General features: G+C 36.9%; 1 protein-coding gene across 1 annotated transcript in view; it reads right to left on the bottom strand.

Moving 5' to 3' along the window:
- LOC138702769 (nucleolar protein dao-5-like) overlaps positions 1 to 14,909 on the bottom strand; it is a 966,798-nt gene that overhangs the window by 102,806 nt on the left and 849,083 nt on the right. The window contains exon 6 of the mRNA XM_069830070.1: positions 12,454 to 12,499. The gene's annotated coding sequence lies outside the window, so the exon portion shown is untranslated. The remainder of the gene's footprint in view (positions 1 to 12,453; positions 12,500 to 14,909) is intronic.

Below are 14,909 nucleotides of genomic sequence, written 5' to 3'. Positions count from 1 at the left end.
ACATAACTGAATTTTGTTTTTGAATGTCTTTCACCTGTTTTACTGCTTAGTAAACTTCTTGAACATTTAAAGAAAACATTTTCACTATCACTAACGGAATCGTTCTGACTGCTTGACTAAATTAAATCTTTTGCTTTGACTAAGAACCTATCCAATGACACCTGATTTTGCTTCGTTTCGAGGATTTCGCGGAAATGTGACATTGCGTTGTCGTTAAATAGATTTATCGCACGCACTGTTACAACCTTATCAGTGTGGTAAATTTTAACACAATTTTGTACTGCTTCCCACTTTTTACACACCTCTTTAATCTCATTTGAAGCGAGGACTTCGTCCGCTCCTTTCTCCTCTTCCTCCTCAGACGAGATCCCCTCCATTGCCTCTTGCACGGAATGCAGATTCAACAGCTCGTCGATGGTTACGTACAAATAGTGCTGCTCGTATTGCAAGACATCGCTCGTTTATCAAACAAAAATGTTTCCTCATTGTTCGCTCGTTTTACAAAACACTCGCAAACCAAGTTACTCGTAATCCAAGGTTTTACTGTAAATCTCAATTAGAGTGTAAGAATGAAAAATAAGTCTAGTGTTGCTGGCGGACCATTGAAAAGCGGTGCTAGAGGAGTTATTTATAACGTTGCGTAATATTTCGCAAGTATAAAAGGGTTTAATTTGAAATATATTAGACCTATTCAATCGACAACTGAATTACTACCAGTGAACGGTTACTGACACCGCTTTACACATGAACTCCCAGTGAATAGTGTAATCAGGGTTGGGCGCGAAAATCACCTGTATCTATTTTACGTGTAATTTACATGTAAAGTACGTAATGTAGAAAACTGTCTTATACACAGAGTAATAAACTAACATTTATTGATTTTGACATTCTAAACATCAATTATTTCATTCCTTTTAAGTCCTGATAAGAGAAATATATGTTGCAGCAGAAACAAAATAATTTTTTGTGATTTTATACTGCAGTTCTTACATAGATTATAACATTTGTTAATACTTACTTTCATTCATTCTAATACTTAAAAAAAACAGCAATGTTTTGCTTAATTTCAGTTTGTTGGAAAAAACCCTAATAGCCTAATTTACTTTGGGGGGGGGATTTTATACATATTTTAAAAAACAACTAATAGTGAATAAACCTAACATTATAACTAATATCATTTGTTAAATACTTTTGACAATTAAAATAAAATTAATTAAACTAAACAACTTTTTACTGGTTTCCCGAAAGTTTTGTTTTAGTCAACTGTGGGGTTTTAAAAATAAACGAATATAGTGATGAAGGCCTTTTTATAGTACAACAGTTTAAGGTAAATATTATGATTTGAACATAACTCATTAAATGTAATAATTTTCCAAATTTGTTGTGGTAAATGACTAATCATCAAAGAGTTAGGAAGCATGGCTGAATAGACTTTCTGTATGTCAGAACATTAATAAACTTATTTTTTCAATCTTCGCTTCCACTGGCATTACTATCTTTGTTGGTCGTAAGCCATGTGTACAGTTCTGTGTAAAAACCTTTCACTTCATCCGGTATGAATTGCAAAATCTTCTTAAGATCTCCATTTTTTTTAACATTAATTGGTAGCCTCGAGTTATATGTTAGGTTTGTTGGCAGTTCAAACGGTAAATTTTCATCACAAACTGAACAAAGGTATACTAAAAATAAAAGTTCCTGGAGATTTTCTTTACGTATTTTACATGTATTACCTTAATTACGCATTATTTACGCGTAGTTAACTATAATGTAAATAACCGTTTTATGCGTAAAATCCCAACCCTGAGTGTAATCCAGCGTTCTGACTTGCTCGCCTGCTGATGGCGCCCTGCCTCCTAATATCATGTGTAGCGACCGGATTTTTTATGCAATATCAAGGTGTGAAATATGTACATATTTATGTAAGAAAAATAAGTTGAATATGTACCAAAATATATGTAAAATCATGAAAATATTTAATATCAATATCTAGCAGGTATAGGATAGGTAAGATTCTCCAGTTGTGATTTCATAGAGCACCCGACTTTTTTACCGCATACTTGACACATTACTATTTTTCCATCTTTAGTGAAAGCTTCGCCCATCACAATCCATGATTTTATTTTTGTCGTTAGGGTTGAAGATACAGGGGCCATGTTAGTTAGTTAAAAGCAGTAGATAAACTCACTTGCACTCTATACTGTAAGTACTAAAACTAGAGAACTGATTGAAATGAATGACAAAATGACAACAGTTCTGCAATCATTGTTTCGCTTTACTGGATAAGGAGAAAATAAGAGGAGATGTGAGACACATGCATTTTAGCTGCTCCCTGTAAGAAACAAAGTACCGTCTAAAAACTCAAACTATAGGCATTTACAAACTATTCTTTGAAAAGTGGCATTCCTGTCTCATTCAGAAGGGTAAGATTATTCCAACCTCAAGGTCCTAATTGCTCGGAAAATCCTATTTCCGTACAAGTCTACTAAATTTAAAGTAAAAAATTCAAGCAATAACCTGAAAAGCTATTTATTTTAATCTTGCAATATCTTTCCAATTTGTTCCTTTACTCCAGCTTCTTTTCAAAAGTCGGCTACTTTATTGCGGCTCATGTTAGACTTGACACGGGATTTACCTGGAAGGATTAGGAAGAGGGTGGATAAGGTTGCAAATTGCATGGGAACGCCTTGTTGAAACGTGTGTAGAACAATTATAGTTCGAGACAAATCATGCCGTCCTCGTCCTACTCCACCGCATGAAGGGAACACTATTTTCTGAGTAATTTTTATAGAGAAAGGTTGCCTTTTGTTCACTCATATTTAGAGTGGGCGGTATGGGGTGAGTGCCTCTATTACTTCCTGGAACTAAGGACGTTGTGTTTCGTCCCGAAATATACCTTCCTTGGGTAGGAAAAAAGGCTTTTTAAATCTGTGTATTTCAAATTGTAAACTTCCCCAGCAGAAGTCCCCCCCCCCTTTTTAGAGAAGTAAAAATGAATAAAACCCTTAAATATGTAGATTTATGTAATACCAAGCCATAATATGTAATGTGGGGTAAATATGTAGAAATATGTAGTATCAAATTTTAATATATTAATGGTAATTACAAGATTTGCAAAGATTTGTTATTTATATACGGTTAGGTTGAAAGGAATATAATATGTAATTACATAAAAAAATCCGGTCCCTAGTCATGTGGATATAGAAAACTTTTACGGTTCTTTTGTAACTTGTATACCTGGTTAAGCACAAGTTAGATGTGTGAGCATTTTATTCAAAATTCCCTCATTCAATTTTAATTGCAAGTTGAAGTTACTTTTGAAAAAACCTACAAGGGAAACCGGTATTATATTGTAATATAAATTATTTTGGTATCTGAACTCTAGCACTACGCCGATATGCCCGCCAAAACTCTCAGGTAATACCCAGGATATAAGTCATGTCCCTTTCGTGATTGGATTAGCGAATGATATGCCAGGCATGGTGCAGTTTTGTAGACTATAGGCTATTATACAAATTTCTCTTCAAAAGAAACTTGTCATTACGCAGCACATAATATTCACTGTTTACAAGGATTCAAGGATTCCACGAATTAGAAACAAATGCGAGCGCATAAAAAGAAGGTAGTAGAGCGTTAAGAGTTCAGAGGCCTAGAAAAAATATGAGGAAACCCACAGGGAATTCTCTCTAACGATAGCCAATCGAAGACCTCACTTCAAGAGAGGAAAAGGGGAAAAGAAAGTTTGGCATTACTAACTTGGGATCCCAACCCTCATCAATGAAAATGGGTAATTCTGGCGTCCAGGATGCCAGCAAACGTTAATCTAACACCATTCGAAAGGAAAAGCAATTGGGAAACGGGTCAGAGCGCGCAGAAATTCAAAAGCATTCTATATTCTGTCAAATCAATACAGTTCCTTTTAAGAAAATAGATATTGATTCTTCTCTTTCCCGTCTGCTCATTCTACTTTTCACCTGGTGTTCTATTTCCATTTTACAGTGTGCTCTGCATATACTATTTAGCTACGAGGCAAAACAACATTAACTTAACTAGGAAAGTTCAATTTCATTACAATTTTATTAACCTTCTAGCAACGAATAGGTCTCCTCATAATAAAAAATATTTAGGCCTAAGTGTAATTTTAATTTTCTTTTGGGAAGAGAATTTCAGTCATTTGTGTGTTTACGCAGGCCTATAACCAATGAAAGTAAGGAATGTCTAAGTTTACATTAAAACAGAGGAAGTCACTTCTATGTTTACTCATACATATTAAAAGCATAGAATGTTAGTCGTTTCTATATTTACTGATAACCATTAAAAGTAGTCGCTCATAACCACTGAAAATAGGAAATGTTAGTTCACTTCTATGTTTATTCATAACCATTAAACACACAGAATTTCAGTTACTTCTATGTTTAGCCTATTCAAATCCAATAAAAACACATGACCATTAAAAGTAAGACATTTCAGACACTTCTGTTTACTTATATCCAATAAAAAAATTATTCCAGCGACTCCTGTGTTTTCCTCATAATCAGCAGGGAATTTCAGTCACTTCTATGACTATCCATAACCATTAAAAACGGAAATTTCATTCACTTCCATTTCAGTCCATTTTATATTTATTCATAACCATTAAAAGCAGGAAATTTCAGTCCCTTCTATGTTTACTCACACCCAATAAAAACAAGTAGATTAATTTCAATTACTTCTTTACTTTCCTCATAACCATTAAACGCAGGGAGTTTCTATCAATTTTATGCTTATCCATAAGTATTGAAACAGGGAATTTCAGTCACTTTTGTGGTTATTTATAACTATTAAAAGCAGAAAATTTGTCAATTTTATGGTTATTTATAAGTATTAAAAACAGGGAATTTCGGTCACTTTTATGCTTATTCATAACTATTGAAACAGGGAATTTCAATCACTTTTGTGGTTATTTATAACTATTAAAAGCAGAAACTTTCAGTCACTTTTAAGGTTATTTACAATTATTAAAAGCAGGGAGGTTCTGTCACGTCTTTTATGCTTAGGCCTATTCATAACTATTGAAACAGGGAATTTCAGTCACTTTCATGGTTATTTATAACTATTAAAAGCAGAAAATTTCAGTCACTTTTAAGGTTATTTATAATGATTAAAAGCAGGGAGTTTCTGTCACTTTTATGCTTATTCATAACAACTGAAACAGGGAATTTCAGTCACTTTTATGGCCATTTATAACTATTAAAAGTAGAGAATTTCAGTCACTTTTATGGCCATTTATAACTATTAAAAGCAGAAAATTTCAATAACTTTTAAGGTCATTTATAATTATTAAAAGCAGGGAGTTTCTGTCACTTTTATGCTTATTCATAACTACTGAAACGGGGAATTTCAGTCACTTTTATATTTACTCATATGCAATAATACAACTTTGCCTACTCGTAACCATTAAAAGGAGAGAATTTCAATCATCTATAAATCTCTATGTTTACTCATAATCAATAAAAAAAAAGTAATTTCAGTGATTTTTGTGTTTAGTCAACACAATTAAAAGCTGAGATGGTCAGTTGCTTTCATGTTTACTTACACATAATAAAAATAAGAACATTGAAGAAATTTCTACGTTTTTTCAAACTCGAAGAAACAGGAAATTTCTTTACTTCTATGTTTAATCATACTCATTAAACAACATAATCTTAGTCTTTAATATTTACTCGTACTCAATAAAACAGATAATTTCAGCCACTTCTAAGTTTACTTATAACACGAAAAAAAATTCAGTCACTTGCGTGTATCTTCGCACATACAAAAGCACGGAATTTCAGTCACTTCTGTTTGCTCATGCCAAATACAAAAAAGTTATTTCAGTCACATTTATGTCTGCTCGTACCAAACAAAAGCAGGCAATTTCAATCACTTCTATGTTTGCTCATACCAAATAAAACTGGGAATATCAGCTACTTCCATGTTTACTCCTACACATTTAAAACACTCTACTGCCACGTTGAGTGACCTTTTCCGTCGAGAGCGAAATAGCTGTAGGTCTTGACTGCATTGATTGTAGCACAATTCCTTTCAATCAATTCGCAACATACTCAACGTCACACCATTTTAAAACCAACGTAAACAAATATTTAAACAAAATTGCAGCGTTGCCAACTCATCAATAGAAAATAGCGGCGTGATGCGAACATTGTTGCCTGAATAAAGAACTAACACCGCCATTGAATCCTATGTAGGCACTGCATCATTTACAATTTGCGCCGAGAGAGAGGGGGGGACGGAGGGGGTTAAAAGCAACACGTGGGGATGCTGCATTTAATTAACAAAACGGGTATTGCGGAAATGGGATTGCAGAAGAATGCATCCCCGCTTGTGTAATCAAGTTACCGAGAATATATGGCTGGCTATACGACCGTGGTTATTTTGAAACGGTCTATAGATCCTCGACTCGCTACGGCCCTGGGGACAAAACTAGAGGCTCGTGATATGGTATTAAGAGCCCTGATTACAGACTGAATAGGGGACACCTGGGTGTATGAGAATCCAGACTGCTCTGATGCAAGTAGGAAAAAGATTGAGGCCACAGCCGTCTTTACCTATATGTTGTCAATAGAGGATCCAACACCGCTTTTGCAGTTATGGCTAAGACACAAAAATTATCTTCCTCAGAAACAGAGCGCTTAAGTTTCTGCTTTCTCCTTAATAACTCATTTTTAATACAGAGTAATTCGCTCGCTAGACATCACAAATTTTTGTCAGTAAAATAGCTATTTATTTTTCTAGTTTGACAAGGAAATTTATATACACATGTGCCTTCAATTGTATAAAACACGACTTACTTCCTTCCTTGTAGCAGGTTTAGACTGTTCCTGTGACCTTAAATAATTTTGCATTCATAGCAGAAGAGGAGATGATACTAAGGATAGGTATGCTACTGGAGCTAAATGACAGCTGTGAGTAGTATGAGATGAAAATAAATGCAAATAAGACGAAGACCGTGATTATCGAAAGAAGACTAAGGAAGGTAAACTTGAGAATTCTAAATGAAGCAGTGGAACAAGTGGACAGATTCAAATACTCGGGGTGTACTATACATAGTAACATGAGCTAATGCGAAAAAGACAAAAGGAGGATAGTAATGGCAAAGGAAGATTTTAATAGAAAAAAGAGCATCTTCTGTGGACCTCTGGAAAAAGAACTAAAGAAGAGACTAGCGTAGTGCTGTGTAGAATGTAGCATTGTATGGGGTCGAAACATGGACACTACGACGAAGTGAAGAGTAGAGACTAAAAGCATTTGAAATACGGATATAGAAAAGAAAGGAGCGTGTGAAATGGATATACAGAATAAGAAACGAAGCTGCGCTAGAAAGAATGAGGGAACAATAATGCTGAAACTGATCAGGAAGCGAAAAAGAAATTGACTAGGTGACTGGCTAAGAAGAAACTGCCTACTGAAGGATGCACTGGCAAGAATGTTAAACGGAAGAAAAGTTCGGGGCAGAAGAAAATATCAGATGATAGGCGACATTAAAATATATGGATCGCATGCGGAGAATAAAAGGAAAGCAGAAAATAGATAAGACTGAAGAATACTGGGTTTGAAGTGAAAGACCTGCATTTGGGCAGAACACAATGAATGAATGAATAACACATAATGATGGAAGTGACGAGGAGGAAGATTACAAAATGATGAAAGTGATGAGGACGACGATGACAAAATAATGAAAGTGATGAGGACGACGATGACAAAACGATGAAAGTGATGAAGACGATGACAAAATGATGAAAGGGATTAGGACGACGATGACAAAATGATGAAAGTGATGAGGACGACGATGACAAAATGATGAAAGTGATGACAACTATGAAAAAACGATGAAAGTGATGAGAACTATGACAAAATGATGAAAGTGTTGAGGACGACGATGACAAAATGATGAAAGTGATGAGGATGACGATGACACAACGATGAAAGTGATGAGGACGACGATGACAAAATGATGAAAGTGTTGAGGACGACGATGACAAAATGATGAAAGTGTTGAGGACGACGATGACAAAATGATGAAAGTGATGAGGATGACGATGACACAACGATGAAAGTGATGAGGACGACGATGACAAAATGATGAAAGTGTTGAGAACGATGACAAAATGATGAAAGTGATGAGGACGACGATGATAAAATGATGAAAGTGTTGAGGACGACGATGACAAAACGATGAAAGTGATGAAGACGATGACAAAATGATGAAAGGGATTAGGACGACGATGACAAAATGATGAAAGTGATGAGGACGACGATGACAAAATGATGAAAGTGATGACAACTATGAAAAAACGATGAAAGTGATGAGAACTATGACAAAATGATGAAAGTGTTGAGGACGACGATGACACAACGATGAAAGTGATGAGGACGACGATGACAAAATGATGAAAGTGTTGAGGACGACGATGACAAAATGATGAAAGTGTTGAGGACGACGATGACAAAATGATGAAAGTGATGAGGATGACGATGACACAACGATGAAAGTGATGAGGACGACGATGACAAAATGATGAAAGTGTTGAGAACGATGACAAAATGATGAAAGTGATGAGGACGACGATGATAAAATGATGAAAGTGTTGAGGACGACGATGACAAAATGATTAAAGTGATGAGGACAACTATGACAAAATGATGAAAGTGATGAGGACGACGATGATAAAATGATGAAAGTGTTGAGGACGACGATGACAAAATGATTAAAGTGATGAGGACAACTATGACAAAATGATGAAAGTGATGAGGACGACGATTACAAAGTCAGTGAAGTTATGCTTTACAGTGCAGTGAATAGTTCCGATCAGTGATAATTTATAGTGTCAATAAAATATGTTCTATAGTGTCAGTCAAATGCCACATAGTACCACTAGAGTGAGTGAGGTGAGAATAAAATGAAAGATTATTATCAGTACCAATGTGAAACTTACGTAGGGCCTATACATATGTAGGTTGTATTGTAAAATCAGGTTCACTTATTAATTAGTTATTTTATGTATTATTAGTCCCGTGCCGTGGCGTCGCGGTCTAAGGCATCCCGCCTAGGACTCGTGTTACGGAATGCGCGCTGGTTCAAATGCTCATGGGGGAAGAAATTTTATTATGAAATTTCGGCTAGTGTATAGGACCGGTGCCCACCCAGCATCGTGATGCACTTGGGGAGCTACGACAGGTAGCGAAATCCGGTTGCGAATACCTGCTATAATGGCTGGGGGGGGGATCATCGTGCTAACCACACGATACCTCCATTCTGGTTAGATTATCGTCCACCTCTGCTTCGGCATGTGGACGTGAGGCCAGCAGCCGGCTGGTCGGTCTAGGCCCTTCACGGCCTGTAGCGCCACGGATTTGATATATATATATATATATATATATATATATATATCTGAGGGTGTGTGTGTGTGTGTATGTATGTATTATTATTAATTGTAATCATTGTGTAAAATTGTATTGTGTATTCTTATTGTATTGTGTATATAATTTTATTGTGTATTGTAAAATTGTATTGTGTATTGTTTATATTGTGTATATCACTGCCACAGGGTGCTTGCCCACTTGCAGTGTAAATAAATACATACATACATACATACATACATACATACATACATACATACATACATACATACATACATACATACAAAATGATGAAAGTTATGTGGACAACTATGACAAAACGATGAAAGTGATGACGACGATGACAAAACGATGAAAGTGATGACGACGATGACAAAACGATGAAAGTGATGAGGACGATGACAAAATGATGAAAGTGATGAGGACGACGATGACAAAATGATGAAAGTAACGAGGACAACTATGACAAAATGATGAAAGTGATGAGGACGACGATGATAAAACCATGGAAATAATAAGAATGACGATGAAAAAGATGGAAGTCATAAGGACGAAGATAACAAAATTATGAAAATAATGATAGTAATGACAAAATGATAGAAGTGATGAAGACGATGAAAAAGTGATGGAAGCGATCAGGAAGACGATAAAATTATGGAGATGCTAATGACGGCGTTAATTACGAATTGAACAGGGCGATGAGGACGGCAATGGTGATAATGAGAATGATAAGCATGATGTTGATAATGAGGTAGACTGGCATTACTCATGTATAGAAATACACAAGATAAAAGTATATGTATGAACGAGATAATGGGAAAAGTTAGTTCGCTGTCCGCCGCGTCGCTTTGTGGTTAGCTTACGAGTTTCACCATGGAACTGTCCGTGGTTAAATTCCCGGCATGGGCAGTCCGTAAAGGGACTAGGTGTTTGTCCCTTCTCATATGCAGTTCTTTGTTGTTTCCATAGTGGCCCTGAGACTTGCTGTCTAGATGATCCCTCATTGTGGATATGTCTAGTGTTGGTCCAAGTTTATCCTACCCCCTCCTACACAGCATTGGCTTGCAAATTGGTATCAAAGGAAGTTAAAACAAGATAAAAAGAAAACTGAAGAAATAAAATTCGTTTACATGCCTAAGTTTTAATCTCTCAATCACTGATGAGATTGACCATAATATGGTGAAATACTGTAACTTTTAAAATCTAGTTAGATACGAAATATTCTCATCAATTAAATTCATAGCCAGACATGCATGGGAACGACGTTTAGTTATTTAAAAGTTAAGAATGAACAGAAATGAAGGTGCAGAAAAGAAATGTTTGCCTAAAATAAGAGGCTTCAGAAAAACGGAAAACTAAAGGAGGCCAGATATATGGAAATAACTTTAAATCGCTTCAATCAGAGCTTTATAGATTTAGATATACAGACTAGACTAGAGTAATAACATTATTATAATGCAAGTGACCAAGTGACAAGAACTATAAAAACATAATAATACAGTAAAGGAGACAAGACCTGACCTGTGATCGTATCATGTACGGTGGCTATATTACCAACTGGTATGGAGGGGGAAGATAAGGTTTAGTCCGAAATGAACTTATGTTTCGGTAGATTCGTAATACACCGTGTTCCGCTTAGAGGGATCGAGAAGTAAGTGCTAATTTAAAGTATAAATAAAGGTTTTATAACATAACTTTTTGTACAACTTGACCTAAAGACTATCCGAGTTTCGGAGAATGGTCAGTGCAACTCGATGTGTGCGCCTCGAGCTACCCTGAAGACATCCAAAAGGTGCTCAACCTCCTGCCAAGTGTTCCATAACATTTGTGGAGTGACTAGCGGAGTTGCATTTATAATGCGTTGTCTCAGTTTTTCCAAAGTGTCAACTGTGTCACACAACACTTGTCACAAAGCTCCAGAGGAAGGTCAATGGGCGTCAAGCCGCTTGACCTAGGAGGCCAGCCAAGGGATCTCCTCTTCCAATCAACCTACTGGGAAAGTTTGGATTCAAGAAGACACGCTCTGCTCCAAAGTAATGGGGTGGATCTCTATGTTGCTGAAAAACCGATTCTGGGAGGAGTTGATCAACAACAAAAGTTCTGCAGCATGTCCAGATACACATTCCCTGTGACTGTTGCCTCGATGAAGGAGAATGGTCCAATGACGGAATGTTCTACTGAATGGCGCCAGGCTTGTTTCCACGATAAACTTTAGTGCGCATGCGCATGAACATGCAACTGTTTTTAAATCATTGGTGCATAAACTTGGACAGTTTCTGCATCTTGTCAGATGTAAATCACGATATCTTCATCTCCTTTTAAATGGTGAGAATTTATTTCTTGATCCCTCTAAGCGGGACTTGGTGTATTAACCATTACGAAATAAACTCTGTTTCTGATAGCTCATTCTTTCTCCTCTCGCACAGCTCACATGCCAGGTCTCGCCTCCTCATTTGTACCAAAAATACAGTCCAACTGGAAGAAGAAATTCAGCCGCCCGCTCCCAGATGGCATGAGATCGAAAGACGTCGTTTGGTATAATCTAATAATGATGGAAATAGAATAGAACTGCGATATGGAAGTACAAAACCAATAAAAAGAACTATGAAAATAAAGATGCATGATGCACACATAAACAAGATATATGCACCCCTATTTACGACGTAGTAAAGTGGGGGTTTTGCTACACAAACGCAATATTTTACTTCCCACAAACTAGTCGAGTATGAAGTTATAAATGATTAAAACGGAACACTTAACACAGCCAAAGTGGGTCCTTAAATATTGATTGATCACATCTGTGAACTTCATCAGCGACGATCCAACTTCAGCAGTTAGCACATCATTTGCAACTGGGATAAAATTCAAACACTCAGAACCGACTTTCTAAAAATACACAAAACAACCAACCGAATCTACAACCTCAACGAGGTGTGATCTAATCTAAAGTTGTTTCTCCACTATGCACAGCATAAAATAGCAAGTTTTACGTTTATCAAAGACTATGAAATAATTACTTTTTAAGTGTTTTAAATACAGAGTAGATATAATGCTTACATTTATCTGGAAGCTGAAGTGATAACTCTTCAGGATTCTTCGAACACTGCAATAGAAGAAAAATAAGTTTTTAGCATTCATTTTTACGTGCTAAATTACATGCAAATATACATATCAGACTGTGAAAACTGGAATAAATACGGTGACCACAGGTACTGTTTAGTGTTCTGTGATGGGTGAGTGGTCAGACGGGTTTGAGTCCCGGTTAGGCCTGATGAAAAATCCATAGTGACAATTATGGCGGACAAGGTCACACTTACGGCTTTTCTCGGGATCCTCCCGCTTCCATATTATATATATATATATATATATATATATATATATATATATATATATATATATATATATGACACGGAAATTGGTCGCAGTTCAGAGACTAACTCTCACTTCGGAACAGCTCGGTAATCATCATGTATTCTGTGTTTACACGCGTGCGTATTACATAGAGAGATTCGAAGCCCAGTCTTTGTAACGAGAAGAAAGAGCTCTATTTCTAAGCCGTAAAGGCTTCGTAGGAAATATTGTAGGCCTATGTCGTTTCGTGACATACAAATACGTCGCTGCTACCACTTTACTTCATCCTCGGACCTCGACGCTTAATTTTTTCCCTTCTGTTTCTATGAAGCATTTGGCAGCAGCACGGCTGCTCTAGCAAGCGCGGCCTATACTTCTTACCTTCCTCTCCCCCTCTGCTGTACTCAGTCGGTGACGCGCGACAGTGTCCTTGCGTGTAAGATATATTTTAACGATTTTTGCAATTATTAAATTTTAATTTATGGCTAAACGGTTTAATTTGCATAAAAGTTTCAAGACATTAACTATTCAGAATATTTTTACATAGCAATCAGCCATTTCTCTTGGACCATTACCGCAATAGAGAGCTGCAAACATTGGGCTAAGACTATTTTTTTTTCCTGCTCAACGGTGCTTCATCGAAGAAAAAGTGTAATAAAAGTTTTGTTACATTTAACATGTCATCGTCTCTTAAATATTGGTGTATCGGTCCCCTTCCACCCTGTATAGTCCTCCAATAGTGTTAATCACTCAAGTTAGAATACGCAAAATGTTAAACTGCGTTTCAGCATGAGTGACCGAAGGAACATACAATATTTCGTAACAAGCACGACTTATAGATGCAGTAGAAATTACGATATCCTCAAAGAAGAGGACGGACCCTACTACCATCTGAGAGAACTTCACGCTGATCCGCAGCTAAGATGCAATCTCAACGCACATTGACTGAGGTTCGCCGAGTATCCAGGTTTCGAGCAGACAACCTTACTCCTCCTTAATCCAGAACCATTCGGGCGTCGTCAAACTGCGAACGAAGAATGCTACGGGATGAGAACAAGGGGAGAACAAGGAGAATAAGGGGAAAACGAGAAGGATAAAACTAGGCGACTAAAGTGAAAACAAAACGAAAAGGGAAGACAAGTAGAATAAGGGAACATAAAAACAAGGGGAATACAAGCAAAAAAGGAAAACAAAGATAACATGGGTAAGATAAAGACAAGAAAGGTAAGACAAGTACAACAAGGAGAATACCAGGAGAACAAAGGGAATACAAGAAGAAAGGTAACAAGGAGAATACAAGAACAATAGGAAGACAAGGAGAACAAGGGAATACAAAGAAAGGAAAGGGAGTTTGTCAAATTCCCAAGTTAACACCCATACCTAGTGAGCTGAAAAACGTACACTCCGTTTCTGGAATCTGTACAGCAGGCTAAGTCGATGCATTTGCTGGAGCATTTGACAACCGAATGGGTGGAACCTATCAGTGTAGGAGTGTATTGCGAACTGCATCGGCTTACGGTCGCTAACAAGCAAACATTCTGATCGGGCAGATAAAAAATTTAAATTTTTTTCTTCCACTATGTTAATAATGTCAAGGGAAGTGCTCATACAAATTTTGGCCACTCGACCGCAATTAAACCTACGAGGGCATAGAGAAAGTGATTTACAGGAAAAAAAACACAATTACATAGAAAGACTTATTGAAACAGATACAGCAATTGTTGCGCTAATCTGAGACATTCGTCATGCCATGGGTCAATTTTTGTATAATTGTGTCGTAGAAGTCAGCCGCCTGGGAACAAAACCAACGTTTATTTTTTTAGTAGGTTATTTTACGACGCTTTATCAACAGCTTTGGTTATTTAGCGTCTGAATGAGATGGTGATAATGCCGGTGAAATGAGTCCGGGGTCCATCACCGTAAGTTACCCAGCATTTGCTCATATTGGATTGAGGGAAAACCCCGGAAAAAACCTCAACCAGGTAACTTGTCCCGACCGGGAATCGAACCCGGGCCACCTGGTTTCGCGGCTAGACGTGCTAACCGTTACTCCACAGGCGTGGACTACCAACGTTTAACAGCCATTTGCACCTCTCTGTCGATCCCCTGATATGACGAATGCCTCAACTCCGGTGGGGAGTATGTTGAAAAACAGCTCAAAC

This window comes from Periplaneta americana, chromosome 7 (genome assembly GCF_040183065.1).
Source record: "Periplaneta americana isolate PAMFEO1 chromosome 7, P.americana_PAMFEO1_priV1, whole genome shotgun sequence".
NCBI lineage: Eukaryota > Metazoa > Arthropoda > Insecta > Blattodea > Blattidae > Periplaneta > Periplaneta americana.
Note: the sequence above shows the minus strand (reverse complement) of the source record. Positions and strands in the feature narration are given on the sequence as shown.